Source organism: Fukomys damarensis, unplaced genomic scaffold (assembly GCF_012274545.1).
Source record: "Fukomys damarensis isolate Sample0158 unplaced genomic scaffold, DMR_v1.0_HiC HiC_scaffold_30, whole genome shotgun sequence".
NCBI classification, from domain to species: Eukaryota; Metazoa; Chordata; class Mammalia; order Rodentia; family Bathyergidae; genus Fukomys; species Fukomys damarensis.
In genome coordinates this window covers 11,693,512-11,710,197 of record NW_022900942.1, presented here as the reverse complement: position 1 = coordinate 11,710,197, position 16,686 = coordinate 11,693,512, and the positions used below count along the sequence as shown (strand labels likewise).

The 16,686-nt window shown below is 41.0% G+C and overlaps 1 long non-coding RNA gene across 1 annotated transcript in view; it reads right to left on the bottom strand.

The window, feature by feature from the left end:
* Positions 1-99: 99 nt before the first annotated feature.
* The window catches only part of LOC104852396, a 49,144-nt gene continuing 32,557 nt past the window's right edge, over positions 100-16,686 (bottom strand). The window contains exons 2-5 of the long non-coding RNA XR_777496.3: positions 11,761-11,828; positions 10,202-10,378; positions 665-759; positions 100-287 (exon numbers count right to left, since the gene is read on the bottom strand). This is a non-coding gene — a long non-coding RNA (uncharacterized LOC104852396). The remainder of the gene's footprint in view (positions 288-664; positions 760-10,201; positions 10,379-11,760; positions 11,829-16,686) is intronic.

Sequence of the window (16,686 nt, the reverse complement as noted above, 5' to 3'; positions counted from 1 at the left end):
AAATATGAGAACTAAGACCTGTCATGTAAAAGTACAAGATCCCAATAATGAATGTAATTGTACTGTATACCTAAAATGTACTAATAAACTCAATAAAAGAAAAAAATCACATGGACTGGGTGGCTTAAACTACAGAAATTTATTATCTCAGTTGTGGTGACCAGAATTCCAATATCAAGGTATTGGCAGATTGGTTCCTTTTAAGGCCTCTCTCTTTGTCTTGTAGACAGCCATCCTCACATGGTTATCCTTGTGTGTGTCCAAATATCCTCTCCCTGTAAGGACATCTATCATACAAGATTAGGGTCCTCTTAATTACTTCATTTTATCTTAAAATCTTAACACGCAGTCTCTAAATACAGTCACATTCTGAGAAACTGGAGGTTGGGACATCAACATATGAATTTGTTGGGGTGGAGGAGGGTCACAATACTGCTTATAAAAGTAGAATGATATCCTCCCTGGTAGGAAATACACACTAAAGTATGTGAAAATATTGTGGCATTTTATCAGTGGCTTATTCCCAGGTGATGTTGAAAAAAAAAAGTTTTTTACTGACAACTTTTCTGAATGATTTCTTTTTCAAAAAAATTAAGAGAAGAAAATAACCAATGGGTGGCATTTACAATTTCTGATACTGGGTAGGTGAGTTAACCATACTTACTTAAATGATGTGGCAGCACTTTGAAATCCCAGATCTGAATTTATTCAAGCTCTTCCATCTTTTTCCAAGGTAAGTGTTTCACTCAGCAAAGCATCCTATCAATGATTAATTGTCAAATCTTGGTCTGAATTCTTAATATTCTCAAAAAAATACTGGAAAGTATAAAATATTTACAGTCTTCTGTCTGTTTGACCTCACCATAAGAAAATCCTCGTCTGCACATGAATGTTCTTTGACTTTGGGGAACAGATGGTGAAGAGCAATAAAAAGACCAAAAAAACTAGAAGGCAAGAATTGGAGCACAATGCCCAGAAGAGAGCAGCTGCAAACATCTCACATTCCCTATGAGAGCAAACATCTTTATTTTTTCAGACAAGGACCTTGGGCTGATGTCACAGTCTTAGTCCCACTGATTCTGCCCATTGCGTCTCTAAATTTCATACACATCTCCTCTCTGTTCCTCACCCTCACTACCCTTTTTTGCACATTATCATCCCATGGGACCACTGGGCAGCAAGGTCACATTGTGGCACCACTGCTGACTACCTCATGTGCCATGCTAATTGCCTCACCTCTGTGAGAAGGCTGGCTGTCATGTGGAGGCTATATTTGCCTTACCCTAATAGGAATACTCCATCCCCACTCCACAGCCTTCCTTCCTGACCTCTGTGCTAGGAAATGCCTGCAGTCTGACTACAGACCACCCTCCTGCTATCCCATAGACTTTCTTCATGTCCATCTGAGCTAATAATGATATTGCAATCATCATAGGCATAGGCCATCCGGAGACTCCACCACAGCAGCACAAGCTATGTTTGAGACTTCACAGTTTTTCTATCTGGCTTTGCCTGGAAGCAGACAGGGGATGGGGTACTTTTCAAACCTGAGTCTGCTATGAGAGTATCCTGTGTGTTGATTTTATTCTTTGCAATATCAACAAACTTTGTCTAGGAGCAGACTGCACTTCACTGGGGAGGTGACCCAGGGGACACCAGTATGATTTGGAAAGTGAGGTGGAGAATGAAAAAGGCAAAACTGGTCTGCCAAGGAAAGATGCTGCCATTTCTGGCCACTGAGACTCAGTTCTATGAGGCCTCCCAAAGATACTGCAGGACTTGTTCATCTTAAGGACCAGGGGCAGAGTGAGTGTCCTGCCACTATTCAGTTGTTGGCTGAGGGCTCCTCCCAGGACAGGAGACTGCCAGATGCTTAGCAACCTTAGTGCTGCTGCTGCCCTTAGTAGGCCACTTTTCTTGAAGAAATGGGGCATAATGTTAAATTAAATTTAACAAAATTAATTGAATGAAATCAATTAATACTGAAATAAAATCAATTTTAAATAATTTAAATTTTATATTTCTCCTAAACCTATATTTTTTTATTTCTGAACCTGTCTTCAAAGCTATAGTTATAGGTCTGGATTTAGCTCAGTGGTTCCACCCACCCACCCACCTGCCTCACAAGCTCAAGGACCCAAGTTCAATCCCAGGTACCAACAAAACAAAACAAAGCTGTAGTTGTAACTTCTGATCTTTCAGTAAATCCCACCTTAAAACTACCACAGAACTACCATTCTGTGATCAGTTTTTTGAGTTTCCTTTAAGAAGTCCATAGTTTTTGTGAGTGTGTTTAGGGAATTAAAGTCTTTGTTTTTTGGCTCTTTGGTACCGGGGATCAAACTTGAGACCTTGCACTTGCAAAGCAGATGGTGGAACCATTGAGCTAAATCCCCAGCCCTGGGGAATTAAAATCTTAAAGCAGGCTATCATGACTTCTCATGGCATCCCATGCTGCATTTCCCAGATGTAGCATTTACTTTGATTTTTGCTTATATCTTCCTTTTCTCTTGTTCTGCCCAAGTTCACTTTGCAGAGCAGGTTTCTCTCACACCCCTTCACCCCTCACTTTTCAAATAAACTTTTGGCATTGTTAAAAAAAAATACAATAAAATCTTAAAGCAAAGACATGAAGATAAGACTGTGGGATGCAAGGCACAAGCCCTCAGGAGGGGAGGTTTTGAGGAATAAGCACTGTTCAGTTTCTCCTGTCCTTCAACATGGGCTTCAAAACACCATTGTGAGAACATTCCCAAGAGTTTTCTGTGTTATGTGAATTTAGTGTGGCAAAGTTCTTTCCTTTGGTTTCTTGCAAGCCAAAGTAGCAGTTTTCACTTGTCTTAGTTACTTTTCTCATGGCTGAGGCAAAATACCCAACATCCAAAGTTAAAGGAGGAAAGTTTTGCTTAACTCACAGTTCATTGGGGTTTCAGTTCATAGTTGGCTGGCTGTAAGGCAGGATGGCATGACAGAAAGGTATCACAAAGGAGGGCAGGCAGAACGTGGCAAGCAGCAAAGAAGTGACAAGTGATGATCCTCTTTCTGTCCCTTATATCTTATTTTTTTCCATTGAGTTTATTGGTACATTTTAGATACACAGTACAATTACATTCATAATTGGGATCTTGTACCTTTACATGAGAGGTCTTGGTTCTCATTTTTTCCCCTTGTCCCTGCCCTCCCTTCATCCCCCCTTACCTCCCCATTTATAAACATATGATATAATTGACAATGTCCCTTATATCTTATCCAGACTACCCACCAGGATGGGTAGCACTCACACCCTTAATCCTAAAATCCCATTTTGTATTTTAGCATCACACTCCCTGGGTCCAGCCACTTTGGAAAAGCACCACCTATGACTGCTGAGGCTTTCGGAGAACATCTAGATACAAGCCATTACATCACTGCTCCTGTTTTCACGAGTACTTAGTAATGATGACGTGTTATATTTCTCTAGGAGAATTTTGGAAAATCTTTTTTTAAGTTTGCCTCATTACTTTAGTATGTACCTGTACCTTGTTTCTTAGAAGAGCAAAAAAAAATCTTCTTTTGGGATACAGACTAAAGGCAGATCTGAAAGGGGCAATTTGCTTTATTTTAATTACCTTTTATTGATTGTTCCTCTCTGAAGAAATACAGGAGTGCCAATTATAGAGAAAAGGTTTGTAGCTCAGAAGTTTTCACCGAAGTTTTTTGTTGTTGCTGTTTGTTTGCCTTTTGTTTTGTACTAGGGATTGAACTTGGGACCTTTCACTTGAAAGGCAGGCAGCAGCACCACTGAGCTAAAACCCAGCTTATTTTTTTTTTTGGACAGGGTCTTGCCATGGAGCTAAAGCTTGTCTTGAACTTACTGTGTAGTTTAGGCTGCTCAAACTTGTGCCTCAGACTTCTTTGTGCCGGGATTATAGATATACACCACCACACCCAGCTCATCATAGTTTCTTTTAAAAAGCAAGACCCTTTGCTAAATTTAGTTTTGCTTTAAGTGCTGTAGAATAGTATAAATAATCATAAAGATTCCTAACAACGGAGAAAAGTGGAAAATTCAAACTTAACCTTTTTCTTTACCCAGCACCATCCCAGGTAGTGCAGTAATAGCTGGCAAGTGTATTAGGAAACTAGAGTGTATTAGAGGGACTGGAGGTTGTGGCTGGGAGTCCATCCCAGGACTGTGAGAGCCAAGGTGAGGTGTGAGAAGAAGAAAATGTAGGCTTTCTGTGTGGAATATTAAATGCCAACAATTTTCAGTTTTTGAGGTTTGGATGGAGTGCTTAGGGCCACTCTGACATAATAAAAGGATCATGAATTCACTCAGGTATTAGGACAAAAACAGACAGAAAGGAAGAAGAAATGTTTAGAAACAGTTCTGAGCGAAGTTTGGGCAAGTCCATGTTTCCACAGCAGACTGATGTCCACGTTTTGATCAAACCACTTTTTAAATCCCCTAAGACTTTGCTAGACAGCAAACGGTGGCTTTTTGATTCTATAACAATAATGGGCATGTTGTGAATATTTAATATGCTAGTTTGCCTTTTATTAATCATCTTATATATTATTTTTTAATAGGTGATATCAGTACCATTAACTTTACTGATAGGAAAGTCAAGGTTCAGAGTGAGGAGGTAATCTGTGGAAGGTCGTGGACCACCCACTTTTTATCCCAGGGCCTTGAAAAGGCTTCGTCATGGAGGCCTGGATCCATCTTCATCCCTCTTTCCATTGTACTATGGGCATCAGCTTTCTCAGTATACTTCCTCTTTTTTAACCCTGCTGTTCCACCTCTGCACTCTTATTTTTGTAATCTCACCATTAATGTAAGTGTAGAGTAAACCAGGATGCTAATACTGCATTTGATTTTTTGTTTGTTTGTTTCCTTTTTTTTTTGGTTTTTTGGTACCGGGGATCAAACTCGGGTCCTCAAGCTTGCGAGGCAGGCAGCAGAACCACTGAGCTAAACCCCTGGCCCCAATACTGCATTTGAGATTTCTCATTTTGCTGGACTTTCATGCAGTTATTCTGCCAACTGCTTGAGAGAGGATCATTGCTGCATGGATTCTGAATCTCTGTTATACAGCATGTCTATTTTGAGCTGGGTTGAACTTTGTAATATCATGAGATGCCCTGATATATCTCTTGTAATGAATTTGGCATTAAAATCTACTTCTTGTGCTTATTGATTATATATGAATACATCCACTGTCTCTGTCTCCTGTTTTTGTTCCTTTTCGTCTCCTTTCTTACCTCTTTTGGACTATCTGGAGGCATTAACACATTCTATGCTCTCAGGGCTGGTAAAGGTGAATCATGAAGCTCATATGCCAACTCTCTGAAGGTGAGAGACAATCACCATCACCTTCAAAGTGGAAACCCAGTCATGTGCAGTGACATCCTTAATGTGGTACTTTTCTCTGGCACAGTTATTCCAGCTCTGCACTCTTACTCCTTGTAAAAAACATCAATTCCTAAGCCTCCTAGACCTCACACTTATTTTTCTGTCCCAGAGATGACAATAACTATTTTTTCCATATCACTACCTGCTCTCCCTCTATCACTCTCCATCGCCCCCTTTACTTCTTTTCCTTTGTTTCTCGTCTTGTTTAATATCATATATGACTCATATCACAATATTTTAAATTAATTCACACCTTTGGCATTTCATAAACTCAAAAACAATTAGAATAAGTGATACATTCTCTTCTGACTATTCCTTTGTGAAATTCTACAGGCATACAAAAAAAAAAAAGCTACAGTAAGCAACACTCAGGTGTCTCATCCAGCCTAAGAAATATGAATGTTTCTTGTCCCTTATCTTCTTGCCCTAGTCTATTCAATTTTCTTTCCTTGCCATTCCCAAAAGTGTATGTGTAGCTAAATCCAGTTTTCCCATCTTGCGATAGTAACCCTGATCTGTCAGTAAGGACGGTAGCTGTGGAGACATTGCCTTCCCTCAGCTTTCATGATGCTGTTCTCACCAGCTCCCCTGCAACCTCTCTGTGCCCTTTGTCATCACTTCTGCTGGTTCATTCTCCTCTCTCTGACCTTTAAATGCTGGGAGCCCTCATGCCTTCATCCACATCCCTGTCTCATCTCTGCTGGCACCTGTGCCTTAGTTGATCGCTTTTGATTCCGTGGCCTTTAATAACATTAACATGACTCATGTTCACCTTCAGCACGGAGTATGTCTTTACCAACACATTAGATGACATCTCTGCTTGAATATCTAATGGACATCTTTAATATTAACGTATGTAAAATGAAACACTGAATTCCTACCACTCAGAAATCCCCTCTGCCGGCTTTCCCCACCTTGATGAATGGCACCACTCTGGCAGACTCGTAGCATTGACAGGGATCACCACGGGAATGGGAAAATGGTCAGACTTCCTGGGCCACATTAGAAGCATGACTCGTGTTTTCTCCTGGGATAGCCAGGGACTTAAAAGTCATTTTTGCTAGCCGGGCATGGTGGCGCATGCCTGTAATCCCAGCACTCGGGAGGCTGAGGCAGGAGGATCTCTGTGAGTTCAAGACCAGCCTGGGCTACATAGTGAGTTCCAGGTCAGTCTCAACTACATAGTGAGACCCTGTCTCAAAACCCCCCCCCCAAAAAAATGTCATTTTTGCTATCACTCTTCAGTTGGGCCTATAGATACCAAATAAATCACAAAAAGCAGAACAATGTTTGACTTTCATTTTGTATCCTTTGTTACTTGTTTTTAATTCTTGGGTCAAATCTCTTCTGACCTCTGCATAGAGACACGTCAATTATTTAGGAAGTGACTGTCTAAATATTGGCCAAAAAGAGGCTTATTAGCCCTAAATTTATATATTCCCAACTCATTAAAGCTTGAAGATACCAGGATGAGGGGAGGGGTTTCCCGGGGACAGTCTACTATGCCTAGAATTCTCCAGCCATTGTTGAACTGGTGATTGCCTGAAACAAGACACCCCTCAGCCAATAGGATTCCAGAGCTATGACACCAGAACTAAGATAATAGTCAACCAGACTCTCAGCCACCAGCTAATCCTTAAAACCTGGCCACTTGACTTTGTGCCAGTCTGAATCCTGTATCAGCATGTACCCCCTTCAGCTACCTAACTGGAGTCCATTTCTATCTTTTCAATTAAAGCACCCCATAGATTTGTGCTTTAATTTTAATTTCCATTATTACTAAAAGCAAGGACCTGGTGACAGATTTTGACACCCAACATGGGGCTGTTCTGGCCTGCTCTAATATTCCTCACTTCCTGTGACTGACTGAGAATAGGCCCAGTGTTTGGGTGAGTCTGGAAAGGGAAAGTCAGCCCAACAATCAGTCTATCTTTTTTTTTTTTTCCTTCCTCTCACAGCTCCATGTTAAATTTCCTTAGGACACCAGAGAATCAGTCAGTACTTTACTAATCAGAAATTTCAGGGCTCAGTTTTTTGTCCTCGTTAGTTCTTTTGCTCTGGAAGTTCGTTTGGAGAGGTTCTTTTCCTAAAATACCCCTTCTTTCCTATCCCTTTGACCTTTCTGTTGTTTTGTCCCCTTGGATGCCAGGGAAGGATTTATTGGGACTTACTAATCAGAATTCTAGGGCCTAGATCGTTGTCCTGATTAGCTGCTGATTTGAATCAGTCATTGGTTTGGAGAAGGGTTGGTTCTTTTCCTAAAATCCCCTAGGTTTGAGACAGATCTATTATTGGATGGGGTATCCAAATTTCTCAGATTTTCTCATTTCTCTAGGCACTGTCTGCTCTGTGCCATCTCTACATTCCCACTACTCAGGAAGCCCTCCTTTTGATGATCCATAATTTTCTTTTTCCTTAAGAAACAGAGATTCCAAGGTTTCTATGAAAACCTAATGCTATCCATTATCTTTTCACTCAGGGTCAGTGAAGGTCAATTCCCTCTCTTTTGCTTGGGTTAGAAATATAGGTTCTCAGATAATTTGAATGAGCAGCTCAACTCATGTATGCCTGTGCTTTTAAGAACTTCTATAATTGTCTTCATCAAGTACACCCCAGTCCACAACCCCGGCTTCAGTTGATTCTGTAGGCTGACTATCTTCGTGAATCACTTTGCTGAAAATAGCTACCCTCATTGGACCCACTGGGATCCACCACAGCTTTCATGTTCTGGCAGTGCCTTCTTCCTTAAACACCTAATTTGTGGGGCAGATTTTGGAGGCCTGAGGTGTGTGGTGAGTCAGCTCAATTGTTTCATATTGTGACTTTATTAGAGGCATTAAGGGAAAAGGAAATTTTTTCCTTTTGGGATTGGGCTTCAACAGCACTCTTTTTCCATCTAGTAGTCAAATGGAAATATCAAGCTATGCAAGTTCAGGGCCTCTTTGCCACTTTGCAAAACTCCACCTTCTAGTAAGATCCTACCATATTATGGTAGCCACAGAGCACATACTAAAGGACTTACCATTAAGATATCTCTGGCAAACGGGCGCAAATTTACAAGAAGTTTACAGAAAAAGAAGCTGATTTCTTTCTGTAATATAGGTCAGGAAAGATGGCCAAAATACAGATCCTTTAGTTACAACATGATTTTATTTTTAGATTTGTTTTGTAAGAAGATAGCCAAATGGGTTGGAGTCCCTCATGTCAGTCCCTAATGACCAGGATAAGGAATTAAAGAAAGCCTGCCAGGTTTATGTAGTGTTCCTTAACCCCAGTGAGGAACTGGACTTCAAGGAGGGGCTGAAAATGGCTCCAGACCTGTCAAATCCACTGACAGTTCTATAAAATCAGATGGGTTTCCATTGGTCCTCAGAATGCCTTTTCCTCTCCATATTATCAGACTCTCTGGTAACTGGTCACTCCTAGTCTTAAGGTACCTGGAATTCTGACACTGCATGGGTCACTGCTGCTATATACTACTGCTCCATCCTGTACCCCTCCATGCCAGAGGACTAAGCCTGACACAATCAGGAAGTTCCTACCAATTCTACCCATGACTTTGACCCTTCCAGGAAGTGGGGGCAGCCATCAGAATACATGTGACTTTCTCTGTCTCAGACTTAAGCATTTGTAAAGAGGGTTTGGCTGATTGTTTGAGGATCCTGGTCACTTTACAGAGGAATTCAACAGGGCTGGCATGACCTTGGATCTGACCTGGGGTGATCTTCAAATACTTCTCTCACTATTTCATGGTAGATGTACATTTTCATTTCATGAGAGTACACAGATTCTGTGGCCACCTGAAATATAATCCTTAATGCTTACCACATACGAAGCATTGCAGTGCCACAGAATGATCCTGAGTGTAATTATCAGGAAGACTCCAAAGATAGGAAGTACTGTCATCATATGAGAACTTGCTTTGTAGAAGGGATCAAATATGTTCTAATAAACCCGCTCTTCATGACAAGGTCTTAGAAGTGACCCAAGAGACAGGAGAAAATCCTGCAGTATTTCAGGGACAATTGGTGGAGGTTATTAGATAACATGCTAACTTGGACCCAAACAGCTCAGAAGGATAGGTCCTCCTAGCTATGTATTCCATTTCCCAGTCAACCCTGGACGTATGAAGGAAATTACAAGAGATGGCAGCTGGTCCACAGATACCCATCAACCAATTCATGGAAATAGCTTTTAATGTCTTTAATAAGAAGGAGGCTGCAAAGGCAGCAGAGAGGATGAGGATGAGTAAAAAAAAAAGTTGGGATCTTAGCCGCAGCATTAGGCTCCCTGTTGCATCATGGCTACACACACAGTGGTATCTTAGTGGGACTAGAGCCCAGCCTTAGGCTACAGCTTCCAAATCACCAGCCCCATGTAAAAAGTAATGTGCTTTCTTTAAGCAAGAAGGTTACTAGAAGAAGGAATGTCCCAGATTTCACAGCAACCTGGGGAAGCCTGAACCTTTGATGGCCAGGAAAGCAAAAGACTCACAGGGTCTGAGGAGAACCATGGCTCTGACTGGACTGGTCCTTCAACAAGAGAAATCACTCAATTGATTTGGACTCTGCTTATCTAGGAATTTAATGGCAATCCCCATCACTTTGGAAATGCTCTGGTCCACGAAATGAGGGTGCTTCACTTACCTCATGGTTCCTTCCTCCAATATGTAGATGATCTTCTCATTCCTAGTCACCCTAAGGAAAATTCTGATAAAAATACTCTTCAGGTTCTAAATGTCCAGCTCAGCAAAGATATTGAGTGTTACCTGAGAAAGCCTAGGTTTCCTCCCAAGAGTTAAAGTACCTGGGCTATGTCCTTGGATCAGGTATGAAGACACTGGTCCCCAACAAGAAGAAGGTGATTCTTGAGATACAGTCTCTCCAAACTTAAAGATAGCTCAGAGCCTTTTTGGAAAAGGCTGGCTCCTGCTGTGTCTGGGTACCTTGATTTAGTCTGATAGCCAGGCTTCTATGTCAGATTCTAAAGGGAGAGGAAATAAACAGTTAGAATGGAGCAATAGTTACCAACAGACTTTCCATACCCTAAAGACCCAACATGCTGAAGCTCCTGACTAGGTTTACCCAATATGGAAAATCTTTCACCCTTTATATCTCAGAATTATAAGTGGTAGTAATAGGGGTTCTTACCAAAAAATTAGGAGATATTCTCTAGCCAGTATTCTATTTTTCCAAGTACCTAGACACAATGGCACTGGGATGGCCTAGATGTCTGAAGGCAGGGGCTGCAATTGCCTCCTCGTGAGAAAAGCTACTAAGATATACCTGGGCCAATGTTTGGAAGTACAAACCCCTAATGAGATTTAAGTTATCTTAGTGGCAAAAGGATACCAATGAATAACCTGTTGCAGAACTAGTTTCTTCTTTTAGACTGCTGTCATGCTACTTAGAGGGTATGTTATATTCTGAATCAAAAGAGATTTTAGGGTATAAATCAGATCATTGCTCCTCATTTAAAACTATGATGTAAGACTGAAAGATATAAAGGAATAACTGTTTAGTGACAATTTGAAATACTAGGGCAAGCTAGGCATGGTGAAATATAACTGTAATCCTAGCATAGTGGAAGACTGAGTCAAGAGGATCATGTTCAAGCCTAGCCTGGTAAATTTAGTGCCTTAGTGAGATTCTCAAAATTTAAAAAAATGGGGGAGAGAGCTGATGATGTAGCTCAGAGGAAAGGCCCTGGGTTTAACCTTGAATAGAATAAAATTAATTAATTAAACTTAATTCTAGGGCAAATTCCCTTGGGTAATGCCTAAGACTCACAGCCAGGGTCCTGCAACCAAAATAGGTCCTTATCCAAGGGCCTGCTTTGCCAATTTGCATTTTATGCCTTATTAGAAGCCCCTACTTGGTTCTTACTAGGTAAAGACTCTGTTGGAATCACTTGGTGTAGCTTTGGGTAAGTCAAATAGTTTTACAGCCTTCTGAACTCTGCAGTATTTTAGTTTCCACCTTTTGGCTGTGTTTGCATCTGTATCTGAAGTCTTTTCCACAAATAGAGGCTTATTTTCAAAGGGCACTCTTGGACTAAGACAATCATTCATTGAGCCTAAGGAACTGGAAATTTTCAGCATGGTTGAAGAATCTATAAAACTTATTTAAGCTTTTTCAGAGGATTCCAAAATATAAACAACTTGCTTATTTTCCTTGTAAGTGAATCCTTACCCTCCTTAAAAATATGCTTTTTCCAAATTGCCTCTCAAAGTCAAATCACAGCTCTTGATCTCATAGTTCTAAAACTCTTAGATTCCTTCTACCTTAATAATGTCTGTTTCCCACAATATCATGTCTCAGAGTCAGGTACAACCAAGCCCGTACATTCATGTACCATATCCCAACCTTTGGTAGACTGCTCTCTTCTCTCCAGAATACCACACTTTCAAACAAGGTTATCATGCTCTTCACATCTGAAAAACAAAAGTCATTCCAATTTTTCAGTCTGATTTTGAGGCTTGTTTATGTGTCTTCTCATATCAACAGATGAAGCCTGTTGTGCCTTTGTTGTGGCAATTACCACTGCACCAATTCCTGAGCTCAGAATGGTGGCCTTCTGGATCCTCTCACTGTCCTATTGTCTGGTGGGGGGTTCTGAGTGGGGCCTTTGCACACAAGGGATGGTGTATGTGTGTGCCTCTGGCTGGGGCCTGCCCACCTGCATAGCTGTCATCTGGGAGTGTCTTTGGCTAGATGTTTTTCTAGAAGTATTAGGTTACAGGATAAGCGTAATGCTTCACATGGTGTTTCCCAGAGTTGTTCATCAAGCTGGTATTGTCCAATGCCAGTTTATATCTTCTATTGATAGGGAAAACTTTTATAAATAGCAAAACCTATAAAGTGTTACAATGTAAAATGGCTTCTGCTGTCTCTAACAGCAGTTTGCTTTGTTTAGCTCAGAACTAATAGGCACTGAAGCCACTAATTGCTGAATGAGGCATTTGGTCTTACCCTGAGATAATATAGCACATCAAGACCTTGAGCTCAGAAGAGGCTGGAGCCACATGAACATAAGAGTGTCTAGATGAAAGAACCCATTGCTAACATTTGCTCCCCTGACTCTGAACACCCGCTTTCTATGGACTAGAATAGATAACTAGGTGAATCTTAAAGGTAAACTCCCCAACTGCAAAGAACTGTTACGTCTGGGTTGAAAGTTAACTGTTTGTGACTATGATTTGAACTATGAGAATGAAATGTAACCATGCAAATAAAGTCAAGGCTGTAAAACCCTATAAAAGGAGCAGTTGTAACCCAGTGTGTCGATAGATCTAGGCAATGCTTATGTGTGATCGACCCCCACCAATGGAGTAAACTTTTGTTATTTTATCTCCATTCTGCTGCCTCTCTGTTTGTCACTTGCCAATTCCTTCCATAACATTTGGTGTATTGGCTGAGAAAGAAAAGGCAAAGTGACACAGCTCATGTTGGGCCTCAACCTGAGTCCTGTAGAAGGGAGTGGCTGTCTGCCTTCTCAGACAATTTATGTTTTTTCTATGGCAATCTGGGTCTTTAAAGACTTTTTTGCTGTGAACTATGACTCTTCACTTGAGCCAACACATGCCCAATGGAGAGTTAGAAGTAAAGCAAAGCTTGAACTTCATCTGGTATCATTCATTACTGTAAATCTTGTTTCAAATCTCTTTTCAGTTCTATAAAGGGATATTCTGATCATTTAGGCAGTGTCTAGGAGTTGTCTGGACAGGACTGATTAGCCCCAAATTTATATTACCTTATCCCCTTTTAAGTCTGAGGATACCAAGATAAGAGGTTTACAAGAACAGCTACACCAAAACTCTAGAGTCATTGTCTAAACCTGTGATCAACTGGATTCCAGTAAAGGAGGACATGATCGAGCCCATCACAGACAGAGACAATTCTTTCCTGGAAGCAAATCTATTCCTCAGCCATAAATATTCCAGAACTATGACACCATAAGTAAGATAATGATCAGGCTGGGGATTTAGCTCAGTGGTTTCGCTGCTTGCCTTGCAAGTGCAAGGACCTGAGCTGAGTTCAATCCCCCCCGCCCCCGAAAATCATAGCCGGGCATGCTGGCACACACCTGTAATCCCAGCACTCAGGAGGCTGAGGCAGGAGGATAGCTGTGAGTTCGAGACCAGCCTGGCTACATAGTGAGTTCCAGGTCAATCTCAACTACATAGTGAGACCCTGTTTCAAAAAAAACAAAACAAAACAAAGGTAATGATCAACCTGACCCAGCCTACCAGCTAATACTTGGGTTGTTTTTTCTTTTTTTTTTAATTTTATTTAGTGAATTCATTGGTACACTCTAGGTATACAGTACAGTTGCATTCATTGCTGGGATCTTGTACCTTTACATGACAGGTCTTGGTTCTCATTTTTCCCCTTGTCCCCACCCTCCCTTCACCCCCTCTTCCCCTCCCCACCTACAAAGACTTTGATTCCATTTTTAGGGGAAGGGGAATAAGGGAAAGGGAAAAAAAATATGAGAAAATGCAAAAATGGAATCTTGGGTTGATTTTGTTGTTGTTTTGTTTCATTTTTTGCAGTACCTGGGATAAAACTCAGGACCTTGTGCTTGTGAGGCAGGCCTGGCACCACTGAGCTAAATCCCTGGCCAACCAGCTAGTTCTTGAAAGCTGGTCTCCTACATTTTCTAGTGGGCCAGTATGAACTTCTTTTTCATAATGTGCCTCCTACACCTATCTAAGCTGGAGTCATTTTTCTATCTTCTTTCTAACTTTCCAATTAAAGCTTTTCTTTCCTGTAAATCTGTGCTTTAGTTTAGTTTCCATTTCTACAAAAGCAAGGACCCACACTAGCCAGCAACACTATTTTTACCCACAAGGTGAAGATTATACATAAATTACATAATAATGCGGCAACTATTTTGTTTTGTAATTTTCATTAGGATGAAAATTGAGGGCTCTTAAAATATTGGAGTTTTTTTTTCTTCTAATAATGTCACGATTTGTAAGATAAACTATTTCCCCAATGTCAAAAAATAAAACTTTGAGTCTTAAAATGGAGGAAAAAAAAGCTGACAGAGAGGAAAATAAGAAAAAAAATGTATTATTATTATTACTGAGATCCCTTTCAGAGGCCTGGATCTTGGCTCTGACTGTAAGAATTTATTTGCCCACCCATGATAAGGAGCAAGAGAAAAATCTATAAAAATTTTTAAAATGAGTTAATTCACAATTTGCTCAAATCAGAAGGGCAGCTAGTCTACCATCCCCTACCCCATAAAGTACACAGAAGCAGTCCTGTAATAGCCAGCCTGACTCCATCTTGTGCATCACTGCCTGTTTGTACATGAATTTCAACAAAGTGTTGCACCTGAACAAAGCACCCAAAACCCGCACATCCTCGTTGGCAGTAAACTTGCTACAGCTGCTGAATGTTTTGTAGTTTACCTAGTGCATGTGAAACTTCCTTGTGCTACCCACCCCAACTAACCTAGCATGGTTCTGCTTCTGTAAGATTCGGCTTGCTCTCCCCTGAGCCCAGGCTGTCCTTGAAAGAGAATTGTGAGGCTCAACAACTAGGCCACACACACACCGAGAGAGGTCCGACTGGAGATTTTATTCAAGGGGTGGGAGTAGAGGGAGAGAAAAGAGAGAAAGAGCAGAGAGAGAGAGAGAGAGAGAGAGAGAGAGCAGAGACAGAGGAGGAAGAAGAGAGGAAGGAAGAACAAAGGAAGGTCCTTTTATCAGTTTTGGGCTGGGCTCTTGCTTATTTGTGAGGAGTGGGCTACTTTTAACCTATCACAGGCCAGGTTGCCCTTTATCGGTTTGGTCCTGGAGAAACAGACTGCTGTGGCCTTGGGGGGAAGGGAAACTAGAGATAAGAGCATAAGGTCTTTAAGAGCCAAGAAGCACCAGGAGAATGCAGCCTGTGCTGGCAGCATCACAAAATACTTTAACATAATCAATTCCCTAACAGTCCTCAAATTCACAGTGATCCTCCTGCTTCAGCCTACCAAGTTCTGGGTTTACAGATGTGCCCCACCATGCCTGGCTTCAAGCAGGTTTTTGAAGCTTGGACCAATATCAGCATGAGAAGCCAGAGGTACAAGAAATGGCAGTCATTTTTCTCATGGCCACTGTGCTCTCTTTCACAGTGGTCCACTCACCCTGCAGAGTATACTTCTTTTTCTATTTTTAGTTGGCCCATAGTCACCTGTAGGGCATGTTTCTTTCTTTTTCATTACCAAAGACCTCAGCAGTAGGTTCTAGTCCCTTGCTCAGTGTACAATGAAAGGTCAAAAACAAAAAAAAATTAGAGAGCCAGGACAGCCAGATCTGAGCAATGAAAAAAGGCCCTGGCTAGTCAAGCCACTGATTTTTATTGGTAGTCAGATAAGGGTAAAGGAGAACTACATCCAAGGATGTGCAGTTGTGCAATTCCTATGGATACTAGTGCAGGTAAGGCTTATAGAGGAAAAGACAAAGCATTCTTTTTTTCTTTTTATCATTGAGTTTATTGGTACTTTTTAGGTATACAGTACAGTTACATTCATCATTGGGATCTTGTGCCTTTACATGACAAGTCTTGGTTCTCATTTTTTCCCCATATCCCTGCTCTCCCTCCACCCCCTCCACCCTTCCCTATTTACAAAAACTTTGTTTCCATATTTTCATTTTCTCATATTTTTCTTGAATTAGGGATAAAATAGACAAAATATAGAGTTTTAATTAGAACCTTGTCCTTCTAGTTAAGAAGGATTTAGTCATGGGAATTTTGGTGCAACTTACTCCAACCTCAGCTGCTATATAATCTCATATTGAGCTCCACAGCTTCACAGACCATTTATCTGGTGTCTGCTGTGGCTGTTAGCAGGGGTGTCATGCTAACCTGCATACTACTATGATGCTTTACGAGGTGCTTCTGTAAGTCATATAAGCTTTGGTTAGACTCACTTCTTAAAATGAGCCAATTTCAGGATTAACTCTTTATAGCCTGTACTGCTTACAGCCTGCTTTGGGCATAATCAATAAGGCAGTCCCCCACATTTTATACCTTTAATAAACGTAAAACATCACTACCTTTTGTGCTTATCTTGGCCAACTATTTGTTTAGGTCAGAAAGAACCTAGAAACCACCTCTAGACATGGAATCCAGCATCACCAAACCTGGTAACATGAGATGTCCAGAAAAATACTGAGAATCTGGTTCTGTTGAAACCTTCTTGGCACCATAGTTTGGGGTGGAAGTTTACACTCTCATCATGAGCAAGCTGGAGAAATAGCTTACTCAATTTTTTTTTTTTTTTTTGGTTTTTTG